General features: G+C 43.7%; 1 protein-coding gene across 2 annotated transcripts in view; it reads left to right on the forward strand.

The window, feature by feature from the left end:
- Nucleotides 1-4,994: 4,994 nt before the first annotated feature.
- The window catches only part of LOC141592210 (G-type lectin S-receptor-like serine/threonine-protein kinase At1g11300), a 41,574-nt gene continuing 30,346 nt past the window's right edge, over nucleotides 4,995-16,222 (forward strand). The window contains exon 1 of one of the 2 annotated variants that reach the window (XM_074412814.1): nucleotides 4,995-5,148. The gene's annotated coding sequence lies outside the window, so the exon portion shown is untranslated. The remainder of the gene's footprint in view (nucleotides 5,149-16,222) is intronic. The other variant, XM_074412813.1, reaches the window with a different exon arrangement.

The raw sequence follows: 16,222 nt of genomic DNA on the forward strand, positions 1-16,222 counted from the left end.
GTATGCGGGTTATAATCAAATCAAGATGGCCATAGAAGACATGCATAAGACCGCCTTTGTCACTCAATGGGAAACCTATTGCTATACGGTAATGCCGTTTGGGTTAATCAACGTCGGAGCTACATATCAACGCACCGCAACTACACTTTTACATGATATGATGCACAAAGAAGTTGAGGTATACGTAGACGACATGATTGTCAAGTCCAAGGATAGAGAAGGGCATATTGCGAACCTTCGCAAATTTTTCACAAGGCTACGAAAGTACAACATGAGGCTCAATCCTCAGAAGTGCACATTCGGAGTAACATCTGGCAAACTCCTGGGATACGTCGTTAGCCAACGAGGTATAGAAATAGACCCTTCCAAGATCAAGGCTCTGATCGAAATGCCACAACCTCAAACTGAAAAAGAAGTCAGAGGATTCCTGGGAAAAGTGCAATATATAAGTCGATTCATATCGAAACTCACCATGATTTGCGAGCCTATCTTCAAGAAGCTCAAGAAAACGGATCACACCATGTGGGATGATGATTGTCAAAAGGCATTTGATCGAATAAAGGAGATATTGGCTAAACCACCAGTGCTCATGCCACCCCAACGAGATCAACCTCTTGGTTTATATCTCACGGTAACAGAAACAGCCGTGGGTGCCATGCTAGCTCAAACCGTAGGAAGTGAAGAAAGGGCTATCTACTACCTTAGTAAGAAGTTCTTGGAGTACGAGTGCAAATACTCACAACTCGAAAAGACATGCCTCACTCTTGTGTGGGCAACGAAGAAGCTACGCCATTACATGCTTAGCTACTCCGTCAAAATATACTCCAAAATGGATCCAGTCAAATACCTCTTCGAAAAACCCGTTCTCAACGGACGTCTAGCAAGATGGACTTTGATGCTCTCAGAGTTCGATCTCAAGTATGTGCCTCTGAAAGTAATAAAAGGACGCGCCATCGCCGAATTCTTCGTAGAGAATCCCATCAATGATGCACAAACAATAGACACTTGGTCATTTCCAGACGAGGATATACTCCAAACTAATGTAGACTCCTGGGACCTTTACTTTGATGGAGCATCAAACTTAAGAGGATTTGGAATAGGAGTGTTGATCATTTCTCCTGAAGGTGAGCATACACCAATCTCTATCAAACTCGACTTCGAGGTGACAAATAACGCTGCAGAATACGAAGCTTGTCTCATTGGACTACAAGCGGCAGTGAGCTTAGGCATTAAAAACCTCCGAGTACATGGGGATTCATCCCTGATCATCAATCAAGTTACGGGATCTTGGAAAATCCGAAGCGAAAGCCTAGCACCTTATCAAGCCAGAATAGACCAAGTTGCTCAATTCTTTGATCACGTGACATATCTACACCTACCTCGGGAAGAAAATCAATTTGCGGATGCTCTTGCAAAACTCGCATCTTTGATCAATATGCCAGATGACATGGTAGAAATGCCTTTATGTATCGAACGACGGTCAGAGCCGGCTCATGTCCATCAAATCACCGATGAAGAGGAAATCGCACAGGAACCCTGGTTCCAAGCAATCCTAAATTTCAAGCTCAACGGTACCTATCCACCGGATATGGACAAAAGGGGACAACGTGCTATACGCCTACTAGCTTCCCAATACGTTCTCATGCAAGGAGAGTTATACAAAAGAACACCTCTTGGTGTAATCCTACGTTGCCTTGATCATTCACAGGCGCGGAAAGTGATGGAAGAAGTCCACGATGGAGAATGCGGTCCTCACATGAGTGGGCCCATGATGGCAAAGAAAATCACACGTTTGGGGTATTATTGGACCACAATGGAATCCGATTATATCAAATACGTAAGACATTGCCACAATTGCCAAATCTTCGGGAATGTACAACATGTCCCTCCTTCATTGCTCTATACAATGACATCTCCTTGGCCATTTTCTGCCTGGGGAATCGACATAATCGGGAAGATAACTCCAGCCGGAACAGGAGGTCACTGTTTCATCCTAGTGGCAATTGACTATTTCACCAAATGGGTAGAAGCGGCTTCCTACACTAGTCTCACAGCTAAAAACGTGGCAAAGTTCATACAAAACAATATCATCTGTCGATACGGTTGCCCACATGAGAGACTGAGCAATTGCTAGCCAAGTACAAAATTAGACATCACCACTCTTCGCCATATAGACCACAGACTAATGGCGCGGTAGAGGCAGTAAACAAGAATGTTGTCACGATTCTCAAGAAAATGATTGACAACTATCGAGATTGGCCAAGCAAGATACCCTTTGCTTTGTGGGGATATCGCACATCTGTTAAGATGCCCACTGGGGCCACTCCTTTCTATTTGACTTATGGCATGGAAGCTGTACAACCAGTCGAGTTAGAGATACCATCCTTGCGCATCTTACTCGAAAGTCAAATCCCAGAAGCCGACTGGAAGAGGGATAGATATGAAGAACTCATCCTCCTGGATGAACGTAGGCTACGCGCCTTGCACAATGTCCAAACATATCAAGCACGTATCAAACGCGCTTTCAACAAAAGGATTAGGCCCAGGAACATCAAAGAAGGAGACTTAGTGCTCAAATCGGTTAGAGCTCTTTTACCTATTGATCCATGGGGAAAATTCAAACCTAATTGGGTCGGACCATTTCTAGTCAAATCCATACTTCCAGGGGGTGTGGTTAGAATCACAGACCTAGATGGGAATGAGTTTTCCAACCCGACAAACCTTGACCAATTAAAACGGTACTATGCTTAGAATAGGAACAAAAACGCGCCTCGCGTAACCTCACGTGTCGCTCTTGTGACACTAAATAAACGGCTCCTGGCCAAGCTGAAATAAGCTAATGTCACTCTGCTCTTGCATTTTGACAAATTTGTCATCCTCATATCATCAAATAAACTAAATTTGCACCTTCAGAGTAAGCAAAAGCTCATGCTTATTTTCTAAGTTCATTACAAGCTTGCTTAGAACAATTATTCTTTTACATTTACTCGAACTACGCGCAAGGGTTTGATTTCATTTTTTAATGAATACGTAGGCAATCCTTCACGGGATACAACCCATTAATTTTAAAAATGTAAATAGAAGGACATTTGCATTGCATTTGGAATTCGACAATAATAATAAATAGAAAATCACAACGGTTTCATAACCATTTAACCTTTTTTATTTCATTCTTTTCTAATAATAATAATACGCTACATAATAAATAAAATAGGCTAGGATTCTAAAAACCCCACCTTTTTATTACAACAACAATAATAATAATAAATAATAATAAAGACTAGGGCTATTCCTCCATCTTCCCTTTGCCCTTGTCATTCTTGTCATATTTCTTGTCACGACCTCGAGCCGGACGCTCTTGCGCCACTTCAGACCTAATCACCAATGGTCTTTCTCGAGGCCTAGCCTTACCATTCTTGCCAATCACCATCTCCATGGCAGGAGAAGTCTTCGGTTTCTTCGAAGGATGAACAACTCGAAACCCGGCTTCTTCTTCTCCCTCGGTCAGATGCTTCTCTTTCTCCTTTTCCACCTCGCACGCCTTGTAGTCAACGGGCTCGCGCTTCCTCAATCTCTCGCGCTCTTCCGGAGTAGTAGCTTTCCTCCATCGCAGATAAGAATCCGACACCCATAAGGCATTAGCAGAAGAGTTCAAGAACCACATGTTTGTTTGGGCCCATTTGATGGCCCACTCCCTTTGACTGTCAGTAGTACGCGCCACAGCGGTCTGCGGGACGGTATCAAGCTTCGGAATCGTCTGTTTTAGTCCAACCTGTCTCGTCAGCCTTTCCGGGAAGATGCACACCATGAATTCCAAGCCAGGAATGTGCACAGATCGGGTAGGATCCAAAGAAGACACTCCAGTGACAGATTTGAGGTGCCACCATGGTACAATCCACCTAATCAAGGGGCCGTCATCACTCTTGATGCGTGTATTTTATATAAGGTTTTTACCTCATTTTTACACGCATTTTTGTACTTTTTATGTAGCATCTAGCTACAAATACCCCCGAATATTCTATTTTGGTTCGTTTTATGTAATTTGAAGGAATAAACCAAAGAGGAGCTCAATCGAGCCTAATTCGTCCCAATTGCATGCATTTATGGAGAATAAGGAGCCGGAGCTTGGAATCTAACATTTTGGAGACGCGTGAGCTGGTTTCGGAAGGTGTTTAAGGTCTTTCGTGCCAAGATAGCTCGATCGAGTGATTTATTACTCGATCGAATGCTTTATATACTCCAAGTTGCTCGATCGAGCAGTTCAAGGAGCCAATCGAGAAGACTTTGAAAGGATGCTCGATCGAGTGGTTTATTTCCACTCGATCGAGTGGTTTGGTGTTAGTTTGCTCGATCGAGTGGTTTATTTCCACTCGATCGAGTGGTTTGTCCTTCTTTAGTTTATTTTCCGCCTAATTTCGTATGGGCTTTTGTAATTAGTCCATAGATTAGGTTTAGAGTGGATTTTCGTATAAGACTGAAGGAGTGAGCAACGTAACTCTCTCTTCTCTTCTCTCATTCACTTTACTCTACCTTGGACTACTGTTCTCGGATTTTGTTCTTCCTTTACACTTTTGCTACTCAGATTTGGATTACGATTGGTATTATTATTCTTGTTCCTTCATCCTTTAATCATAATTATTGTTATTGTACTGCTATTCTTCTCTTATTATTTTCATCTCTACTCTAATTCAATCTTCATTAGTATTGTTATTATGTTTAATTCTCTTTATTATCTATATGTTATTATTGTTAATTCAATGACGATGTGTAGCTAATTCCCTTCTGCTAAGACTATAGGGAATCCATAATTATGAAGGGATAGTAATCGATTTATTGGGTTTATGCTAGTATAATCTTTGTTGTTAACTGCTGCATTTAATTGTATCTGTTTAATTGAGTCGACGCAATTAGGCATTTATATCATAGTGACCCTTGACCTGGACCGAAAGGTTGGAATAGGCGAGACTAGTAGCGAGCAATAGAGCATTATAGTTAGGACGAAAGCTAAGCTATTTGTGCTTTAGGGCGAATTGAGACCGAAAGGAGATATTCACTGCCCCTCAGACCGTATTTGCATTGACCTGAGACCTAGATTACTTGACTGAATGATTATGGTGAACCGTCTGTCTTAGCTGTTTTCTCTACTTGGTTAATCTTTATTCTCTTATTCTCTCTTCCCTATCCTCTCATTAGTTTAGAATATCAATCAATTAAAACCCCCCAATTTGGTTACCGAGACGAACTTAGACTAAGCTGACATTTTCCCATCTCCCTGTGGATTCGACCCGACTTCCCTAGCTATATTAGTTAGAGCCAGTTGGTTATTTTTTATAGGTATACGACTGCCCTGTCAACTCTTCAGTTTATTCTTCCAGTAATCGCAGACTCGAGTGAAGTCCACCATGTACAACCTGGTCCTCATTGCAATCGAACGAGCATGATAAGAAGGAACATGAACTGGGGGCTCGATCAATCGAAGCCGTTCCATAAGCCAGACCTACCAAAAGCGGGTATTAGACAAAAAAAAAAACGAAAAACGAAAAAAAAAAAAAAAGAAACGGAAAAAAAAAAACAAAAGAAAAGAAAAAAAGAAAAAGAAGAAGAAAATGTTCTTTTACCTGCAAGATAACGGGACTCCCCAAATACGGTAGGTCACGGTTGGATTTCCTATTATCCAAGCCCAACAGGATCTCTCCTAAGCATAAACAAGCTGGGCTCCTGCGCAGCTCCATTTGCTCAACAAGGCCCAAAAGACGAGGATCACCTCTCAAGTCTTCATCAACGTGCCCTTGGAGGACATACACATGCAACAGGCAAAATCCAAATGCCCTTCGCCTAGCAACATAAGAAACGGTGGGATCGGCCCTGTTAATAAATCGGTCAATGAAGTCCAACATTCGCACTCCTTTCGAGGTCACTAGACGGTCCACCTCAAGTCTAGTCAATCCAAGCAAATCTCTAAATTTGCTTTTATACCCTTGCGAAGTAGAAGGAATAGCAGGCAAGTGTTCAGGGTCCCACCCTCAAATCGCAGCAATTTCTTCAGGAAATGGGTAAATATCGCCTCCAGGGAACGCAAAAACATGATAATTCGGGTCCCAGTAATCAAGACAAGCATCCAAGAACGGTTTGACAACCTTGATGAGCTTCAAACTCAACAGTGATCCAAGATTATAGGCGCCCATGTCGTGTTTCTCCATGTTGGAAAACTCGTTGGTCCATTCTTTTAAGCGAATCTCTAAAGTATTCATGATGAGTGCTTATTTTTTGAGAATTTTATGTAATAAGAATAAGAAGAGACGGAAGAATTGTGTGAATAAAAGCTCTATCGACGTCTCTATTTATACTAATTTCTGTTTCCTAAAATCTGCCAGAGCAGACACACCTGGGAACAGGCGCAAGACTGCCTTTGCGCCTCTTGAAAGGGACGCGACTTATCTTTGCGCCTCTTCCTCACCAAGGTTTCTGTGATTTTCCGCGTTGGATCTTTCCTAATTCCATGACGAATAATTTCCTATTCCTACGGGTTATTGTTTTGGTAAATACGTGGAAATTACCATATTTTGTGTTTCCTAATTCCGCAGGCACGCATCTTGAGGCAATATCGACATTTTCGTCATTTTATCACATTTGTACATTTTCACTTTAGGAAATAATTTTCAACTCCAATTTAATTCATTTCAAAGTTTATATATTTATTTCATTTATATATATTTCTTTCATTTCTTTTTAATAATTTCATTTCTAACTTATAGGGTTCTATTTTTTTCTTTTTTTAGGGGGTAACCCTCCCTACCGTCCGGTCATCTCCGGCAAATTTTTTGCATTTTTGCATTTACTTTTTGCATTTTTTGCGTTCCGTTGAGTCATTCATTTTGCGCTAATTTAGACCGTATGTATATACAAATGTCTGTTTTGCGTGATTTCTATGTAAATTTCGGCAGCATGACGGCGTAAACCGTCATCTACCAAACCTGTTCAAAGCTAACCTGCAGGTACAAGCAACACAACCCAGCAAAAAGGCACTCGGGCCGTCATATATACAATCAAAAAGGGAAATGTACAGCAAACTGGGGCTCGAGCCCCAAGCAAAGTCCAAAAATGTTCAAAATGAAGGTCCAAAATGTACAAAATGTGCAAAATACAAACAAAAACAAAACAAGACTACTGCTGGTCACCCTCCAGCTCCGCAACCCTTGCCGCGAGAGCAGCGATCTCGGCATCTCGAACCTCGAGCTCCCTCAACAAGCGAGCTGTCTCCTCCCGAGACTGGGCCAACTCTCGCTCCAGCTCACGGTCCCCCTGTAAACAACAAAATTGGCTCATGTCAATCATTTCAAGTAATTACAAGGGAAATTAAAATTCAAATATGAAATAGGCACAAGGTTCATACCTGACGACCTCGACCGCCGACAAGTGCCTCGACAGCAGTAGCTCGCAGCCGGTTGGCCACCCTCCATAACGCCACGAACCGAGAAGGCGCAACCTGCATTTTCAAGAAAGAAATTCTCAATAATCGAATAAGTTCAACCAAATGTGATCTTACACAAAAATTATGCAAATTAGAGGCTTACCTCCGAATCAGATGCTGCCAGTCGTCCAAGCCAGCATCCGTCACAGCCACGTCAAAGTCACGTAGCTCGGAGATCGTCATCCTCCCAGTCGCGTCAGTGTACTCGAGTGTCTCGGGGTACTCTGGGGGCTCGATGCCCGCCGCCTTAACCTCCTGCAAAGTCAAATATTTCTCATTAATCGGTGATCTTTCATTGTAGTTTTAAAATCAAGTAAAGAAGAAGAGTAAAGATACTCACCACTACCGGCCAGTACGCCAACCTCCCATAGAGGAACGCCGAGTAGTCCTCGCCAGGAAGAAGGAGGGCGTCACCACCAACGCCAGCCAAGTCAGCCTCCCTCTCTGCCTCGGAAGGCTCCCTGAACATCGTCCTAGGAGGATCGATGGGAACCGTTAACACGTCCCGAGATCACTGACGAGCCAAGCGCTCGCCCAAGTACCACACATGACCCATCGACGTCCTCAACAGCAGCCGGCTCGAGCTCCTAGGTCGAAGGACCTCAGCCACAAAAGGAGGCGCTCCAGCGTACTCCGCCCAAGGCCTGGGCACCCACTGGGACAAGACAAACAAAGAATCATTCTTATGATCGATTAAAAGCAATGAAGAAGCAAAATGAATATAAGTGAGATGCTCACGCTGTCCAGCTGAAGAGCGTTCACGTCCCGTCGGTAGACACCGTGAGAGGAACGCTTGCTCCTCGTCCGGCACATCACCCAATCCCTCACCACGGGATAGGCCTTCTCCAGCGGCTCCGTCCTCTTGGGCGAGAGGCTCGGAAAGTAGGAGTACACCCACGCCTGTGAAACAAGATAGTCAATAACGATCCTTCGTAATTTGATAAGGAAAAGAATTGATTTGATAAGGAAAGGAATTGATTTTAAGTCTCAATGAAGGTTCATACCTCCAACAGCAGTCCAGGTCCGACAGCACCAGGAGATGTCCCCTTCTCCATTAACTCCGGACGAACCATGGCCCTCATGAAGCGGATGAGGACCGAAAAACCAGTAGTGACCCAGTCCCAACGCCCTAGGGAGCTCAGGTCAGAAAGGAAGGGAAGAAGCTTCGTCGACGACCCTCTCTCCTTGTCTCGAGGTAAATCGAAGACGAAACCAGCAAAGCCACAAGCGGGCCCTCTTCTCGGCGAGACGGGAGGAGGAGCCGTCTCCCTCCCGTCAATCGTCACCGGGATCTTTCCCGCAAAGTAGTCTCGAACGTAGGAACTGGGCACCAAACCCAAGATCAGAACAGACCTTCGGCGACAAGTTCCATCCGATCAACCTCCTAGCCTCGGCCGAGTCCACCCTCATGGCGCCTCCGGCCACTCCCACGGCTCGATCCCACACCTGCGGACCGGGAAATCATGCCGTAGTCCTCTAGAGTGACTCCCACCTCACCGAAAGGCATGTGAAACGTTGAAGTCGTGTCCCAGAATCGGTCCAAGGAAGCGCGGACCATGCTAAGGTTAGCCCGCAACTTCCTCTTCGCGATATCCCTCCAGGCCTGCACCAAGGCACCGAACGCTCCACGCTCGATCATGGCGCGCTCCTCCGCCGACAGCCGCTCGTAGCACTCCATCGCTGTCGTGTAACCCGAGAACGACCTGATGTTCTCGGCCTCCTATTGTGATTTGAAACAAAAGCTATCTTTAGTTTTGAATGAAAATCGGAAAAGATATGAGCAAATGAAATGAAAGAAGGTGAGTGATGAGTAATGAATTCAAAATTACCAAACTCTTCACCGTCCTGTAGGACAGGTGACCCTCTGCAGCCCAAAGCAAGTGCCTACTCTCCCGTGTCTCGGCCACGCGGCGCTCCCCTCGGTGACGACCTCCTCGCCCCACGTTGGCCCGCCTCGGGGCCTCCTCCTCCTCAATGACCTCCTCCTCGTGGACCTCGTCCCCGGCCCGGCCATCATCGCGGCGGTGAAGGCCTGCTCCAAAGCCTCCTCGACAACAGCAGCGTCTATCTCCATGGGAGTCCTCCCAGAAGTAGAAGCCTCATCACCTGCAACATTAGAGCAAATTTAGGCCGCGTCACATGACGGCGAGCCTTGGTTAAGGGATTTTCGAGCCTTCGGAAGCCCTGAAATCGCTCCTTTCTCGCCATCTTTGGCTATATTCTCACAAACCCGATCACTCATGTGGTAATTAGGGTCAAATCAAGCCTAATTTGAAGCCTAGTTCCGGGTTCGAGTCGAAATTTCGGCAGCATTTTGTTATGACGGCGATTATGCCCTAGAAAAGTGTCCTGAAAAAGTCGTCACAAACCAAAATTCCAAGATGGCGGAAAGTTTACCCATCATCCAAAGTTCCCAAATATCAAGTTTCATCGTAAATGGGCAACCTAAGGCTATTTTCGAAGCAATTTACGGTCTACCTGTGAAACCGTCTCAATTTCATTCAAATGCTCAAAACTCAACGAAAATTCGAAACAAACACATGGTTATGTTCTTTATACTACCAATTATCCATTTCTAGTATCAATTTTACAAGGCAGATGCATTTGGGGGAAAAGCCCCAAATTTTCGAAATAATTGGGTTGAAAACCCTAATTTTTTCGATCCAAATTGAGCAAATATAGAAGTTTAATGCAAGAATGAGACGCATACCTCGATTAGTCATGATTAATGCAAGCTTTTGGATCAAACCTTGGCGGAAATGGTTAAGATTTGAGAGAGTATTGTGTGATTTATGTTTCGAGTAAATGAATTGCAAACCCTCTGTTTATCGCGTTTTTACGCAGAAAATGCACCCTTGGGAACAGACGCAGCAGGTGCTGCGCCTTTTCCAAGAGACGCAGCTCTTGCTACGCCTCTTCCTGGTGTTCCCTCCATGCGAGTTTTCAAAAATTCGTTATAAGTTCGTTATTTGTGGGCCCATCTTTGGTGCGCCTCTTCCCCAATGCTATTTTATCTTTTTAGTCCGTTCGACGATTTATTCTTTCGTTCAGACCCGTATTTCTAAGCCAACAGCAGACTATCATACGTCATTTATCGTTTCCAAGACCTTGCTTGTCACAACGAGCACTTATTCCTCTACAGGTGTTTCGACACGCCTTCATTATATTTCCCAACGAGAGTAAGCGGATAGACTTTCCCTCTCGAGACATGGAGATTAGTTCCCGATTATGTTCCCCAACGAGAGTAAGCGGATAGACTTTCCCTCTCGAGACATGGAGATCAACATCGACCCCGAATTCTTCCGAAGTTTGTTTGAAGCTGAACACAAGCAAATTTCTCCCAGCAGTTCCGGACTGTGTCCTGCTGTCTTTCCTCATATCATTCAGATACCCCCTTTTTCAGGAATAAGCCTTCGTATTTTCAGACACCAAGTTATATTCAGCCCAAGAATTTTGCCGAAGCGCCTTCAGTCCCGTTTCGTCCAGAAGTCTCAGGTATGATCTCTTCTTATGGCTGACGAGCTTCCTTACGTAGTCTAATGGACTTTAAACGACCCTCCCCGATAGTCGACAGACTCTAAAATGTTCCCGACGACAGGTCCTTGGTTCAGACCCCTTGAGCCGCCTCGCGTCGCCATAGTCGTCAGGTTGTAATCTTCGATTGACCTGATGGCTATACTTTGACTTTCGCCTTGCCCAAGCCTCGGTCAAAGTGGGGGCTCTCAGATACCTCATTTCGCACCTCTCACAAACCACCCGGTGATGATTGGGCGCATGTTTGCTACGCGGAACGATTTGTGACAGATTAAATAAATTTATCGTCAAGTGATTGCTCAAACATTAATGTCTACCTCTTAGTTGTCATCTACGTGCTGATACGGTCGTTTTGACAGTAATTAGAGTACATTTGGAGTCCGGGCCTAAAACCGTCTTCATTTTCTGATAACCGTTAAATCCCGAGTCAGAATGTTCTGGAATGTTCCGGATATTTCTATTCCATATTTTATAATTATTTCACAATCTTTATTCTTTGGTAAACAATTTCCCGTAATATTCATACAAGATATTAAGGAAAACCAAATTATTCCGTCCTTCTATAACTCAAACACGGAAATCTTTCTTCCGCAGGAGGAAACCACTTGGGAACAGACGCGGCGGGTCTCTGCGCCTCTTCAAGAGAGACGCAGTGACTGCTGCGCCTCTTCCCAGGTCCTTTTCTGCGTATTTCTCGTATCTTTTTCATATCTTTCCGAGATTCACTTCCAAAGACTCTCCGAAACCCTAATTCCTTCACGTGATTAGTATGAATAGGAGCCTTCGCTCCTCGTATTTCTCACGCGAGTGTCCGCCCTTCTCTTCTCCCTTTGCATTCTAGACCTTTGTTCTTACTTTTTGGCGTCTACGTGCTTGAACATTCGACCACGTAAGCTCGGATCCTTCTGAGTACCAGCCTCGTTTGCATGACCGACCAATTTGACCAACTCCACAATCAATCAACTTTAATTAATCTTAATCGTTTTCCTCTTACGAGGGCACTTTCGTCTACATTCGAGTCGAGCATCACTAATCGATAACTTAGTTCTTCTCGTTTCGTCAAACATGTAAGTCTGAGGGTGTAAATCTCTCTTTTATTATTGTTCTTTACTTTTTGTATAATCATATTGTAAGGTTTATGTCGAAAACACCTCTTAAAACCGATTTCTAAAACCGTGCTTTAAAACCTCTTTTTACGGATTTCCAGAAGATAAACCGTCGAGAAAGGACGCAGCAACTGCTGCGCCTCTTCGAAGGAGTGCAGTTCCTGCTGCGCCTCTTCGTGAGGCTGCCGCAGTTCCTGCTTCCTTTCTTCTTCCTTCGTCCTCTGTAATTCGTTCGTCTTTTGTTTGTTTCATTTGTTTTCTTCAATTCTTCGATACAATAGTCTAATAATTTCATGTATGTTGTTTATGTTGTGGGTTAATATCCGTATACTACCCTTTAATTGCAGGACTATAACGTAAATTTAGACATGCAATTTATAGTCATAAAACGATAAACACAATGAAATGATTAATGTATAGAAATAACCTCGGGTCCTTTAAATTGCGGCGTAAAGAAAAAATCAAAGCGATTTCCTCCTAATCGTTACACCCAAGACTTTGTCCGAGATATGCCCTTGTGCTAGAACAGTGTTCTCCGATTGCCTTGCAATATAGGGAGAACTGATGTGTGTTTTGTCGAGATGAGAGATCTCAGGTTTTTCAGAGGAGAATGCTCTTCAAAACCCTAGTTTTTCTGCAAATGAAATTGTCTAGGTCAAAAGGAGAGGGAGTCTCTCCTTTTGTTTGGTTCGGCCGGACCGAGTGCATGCATGGGGAAGTGGGCTTCCACTTCCTCTTAATTTTAGCTCGAGGTCCAGTTCGCCAAATGCTAAAATGTATATGACGGGTTTATATTATAAACTGTTATCGGTTATCGGAAATTAAGGCATCAGCTAATAATACGGGTTAGTGAATTATTAATTCGTGTCCGACAAAGCGATATTGTATAATTATATTCAATATACATTTAATTAAATATAAATCGTTTATATTTAATTTTACGAATTAACCTGTTAATTCGCCATAGCCCATGATATTTAATCCGTATTAAATATAATATCTCAACATCACACATTTGACTAATTACTAGTCAAATAACTCGGACTAACTGGTTAGTCAATTTTGGCATCTACATGACAGTATTTTCATACCGTCACATCTCTCGAACGTATCCTATAGGTGTGACTTTTAGGGACCAGTTGATCACCGCCATCTGTATGACAATAACGTCAAACTTATCTAGCAAGCCAACCGTTATTGATAAACGTGGATCAACTGATAATAATACCAAAGTATGCCCTTTGATCCTTTTAGAGGTTTATAAGTCCTTGCACTAACTGTTAAGGACACCAACCCCAACAAGCTCCCACTTGTCCGTACAAGTGCATGTGCAATGACGTTATCCGCACTAACTGGAGGACACAAGCTCCAACAAACTCCCACTTGTCCGTACAAGTGTATGTGCGATAACCGATTCTCATATTCATTTAAAAATTTCTCCCACTCAATGTAAAACAATTTGCGGATCTGGATCCGCAAAGGTCGTATTTTACAATCGATCTGTATCTAGAGTGGTTTCCCCGACTAGAGAGTAACTTAACCGATAAAACGAATCCGTATCCGAGCATGGCCATGCATTTCATTCTGACTCCTCGAGTGGCCCTGAGAAATATCGAGTACCCGATAAAGGCTGAATATTTCCTTCAACTCGACTCCTTCCGATCTAAGCACAGCATGAAATGACCCAGAAAAAATCTACTTGGCCCCCTGTTACGGATGACCGTGAGAAAGAAACCAAAGTCACCCAAAATCTGCCGTAGTCTCAAGAGACAGTCGATAGTCAAGAGATTCGACTCTAAGGATCACCATGGAAGTCCTATCCACGACCGGGCAACGAATGTTATAAAACATTTAGGACTCCACGTCGATGTCACAATGGTGTCCTACGAAATATCCGTATAAATCGCCTCTGTGATTGGTCAGTCAACCGGTTGACTTATGGCTCGTTGAACCCACCATCAACCAACGTCACAAAATAATTGCCAGAGTTATCAGCTCATGTGGGCAATTAAGGACTAACAATATATGATGTTTGTTCAGTTCACTTTGTGGTGTTCAAAATCGTCGTACAATTCCACATGAAAAACAAAATATATATATAAAATATCAAAACGATGATGTCGTATAGAGTACAAAGGAGAATGAATCTGATCCATAAAAGAGTACTACAACTTAGGAACACGTTTGATTCCCATGGAATTAACGTGCCCTTCATGCTTATCTTGTCGTAATGCTTTAGTGAGAGGATCTGCTATGTTGTCATCTGTAGCAATCTTTTCTATCACTACTGTCTTTTGCTCCACGTAATCCCGGATTAGATGAGCTTTCCGTTGTACATGTCTAGACTTGTTGCTAGACTTAGGCTCCTTAGCTTGGAAGATGGCACCACTATTGTCGCAATAGATGGTGATCGGGTCATTCGAACTAGGCACTACGGATAGTCCATGTAAGAATTGACGCATCCATATCGCTTCCTTTGTAGCTTCAGACGCGGCATAGTACTCGGACTCAGTCGTAGAATCTGCTGTAACAGTTTGTTTCGAACTCTTCCAGCTGACTGCAGCGCCATTAAGAGTAAAAACGAATCCTGACTGAGATTTCGAGTCATCACGATCCGTTTGGAAGCTAGCATCTGCGTAACCGGTTGCGCATAGCGTTTGGGAGCCTCCATAAGTCAATGCCCAATCTTTAGTCCTCCGGAGGTACTTAAGAATGTTCTTGACAGCCAGCCAATGTGGTTCACCTGGTTGCTGTTGGAATCGACTTGTCATACTCAATGCATATGCCACGTCCGGACGTGTGCATATCATGGCATACATGATTGATCCTATAGCCCAAGCATAAGGAATCCGTGTCATGCGCTCTTTCTCTTCCGGTGTCTCTGGTGCCGAGACTTGCTCAAAAGCACCCACAGGAGCCATGGGAAGGAACCCCTTCTTGGAGTTAGTCATGTTTGAATCTCTCTAGGACTTTGTCTATGTAAGACTCTGATCGAGAGATAACATCCGTCGTGATCTATCTCGATAGATACGGATGCCTAGAATTCTTTGTGCCTCTCCCAGATCTTTCATCTGGAAATGGTTTTTCAACCATACTTTCACCGAAGTTAAGAGAGGTATGTCATTCCCAATCAGGAGTATGTCGTCAACATACAATATTAGGAAGACAATCTTGCTCCCACTCGACTTGATATATAGACATGGTTCCTCGACCGATCGAGTAAATCCATTTTCTTTTATCACTTGGTCGAAGCGATGATTCCAACTCCGTGATGCTTGCTTAAGTCCATAAATGGAACGCTTAAGCTTGCATACTTTCTTAGGATGTTCAGGATCGATGAAACCTTCGGGTTGTACCATGTACAACTCTTCCTCCAAAAAACCGTTTAAGAAGGCGGTTTTCACATCCATTTGCCAAATTTCATAGTCATGAAAAGCGATCGCTAAGATAATCCGAATGGAACGCAAAGATAACTACGGGTGCAAAAATCTCATCGTAGTGCAAACCTGGCACTTGGGTGAAACCTTTTGCAACTAGTCGTGCTTTGTAGATATCTTGCTGACCTTCCACAGAATGCTTTATCTTGTAAAGCCATTTGCATTGAAGGGGACGAACCTTAGCAGGTAAGTCAACAAGATCCCACACGTTGTTCTCATACATGGAGTCCATCTCGGATTGCATGGCCTCAAGCCATAGCTTTGAGTCAGAACTTGTCATGGCACCTTTATAGGTTTCGGGTTCACTACTCGTTAAGAGTAGAACGTCATCTATATCATGTTCCTCGACCATACCAATGTATCTGTCCGGAGGAATAGAGACTCTTCCCGACCTCCTAGGTTCCTCAGGAATATTCACCGCAGCCGGGATTGAAGGAACAGGTTCCTCCAATGGTTGCTCGGTGTTTGGTTCTGGAATCTCCGACAGGTCGAAGGTTCTATCACTCTTTGCACTCTCGAGAAATTCCTTCTCTAAGAATGTCGCACTAGCCGCAACAAAAACACGTTGTTCGGTTGGCGAATAGAAGTAATGACCACGTGATCCTTTAGGATAACCTATAAAGTATGTCTTGACCGATCGCGGGCCGAGCTTATCTTCAGGTCTCCACTTGACA

This window comes from Silene latifolia, chromosome 7, assembly GCF_048544455.1.
Source record: "Silene latifolia isolate original U9 population chromosome 7, ASM4854445v1, whole genome shotgun sequence".
In the NCBI taxonomy this organism is placed as follows: domain Eukaryota; kingdom Viridiplantae; phylum Streptophyta; class Magnoliopsida; order Caryophyllales; family Caryophyllaceae; genus Silene; species Silene latifolia.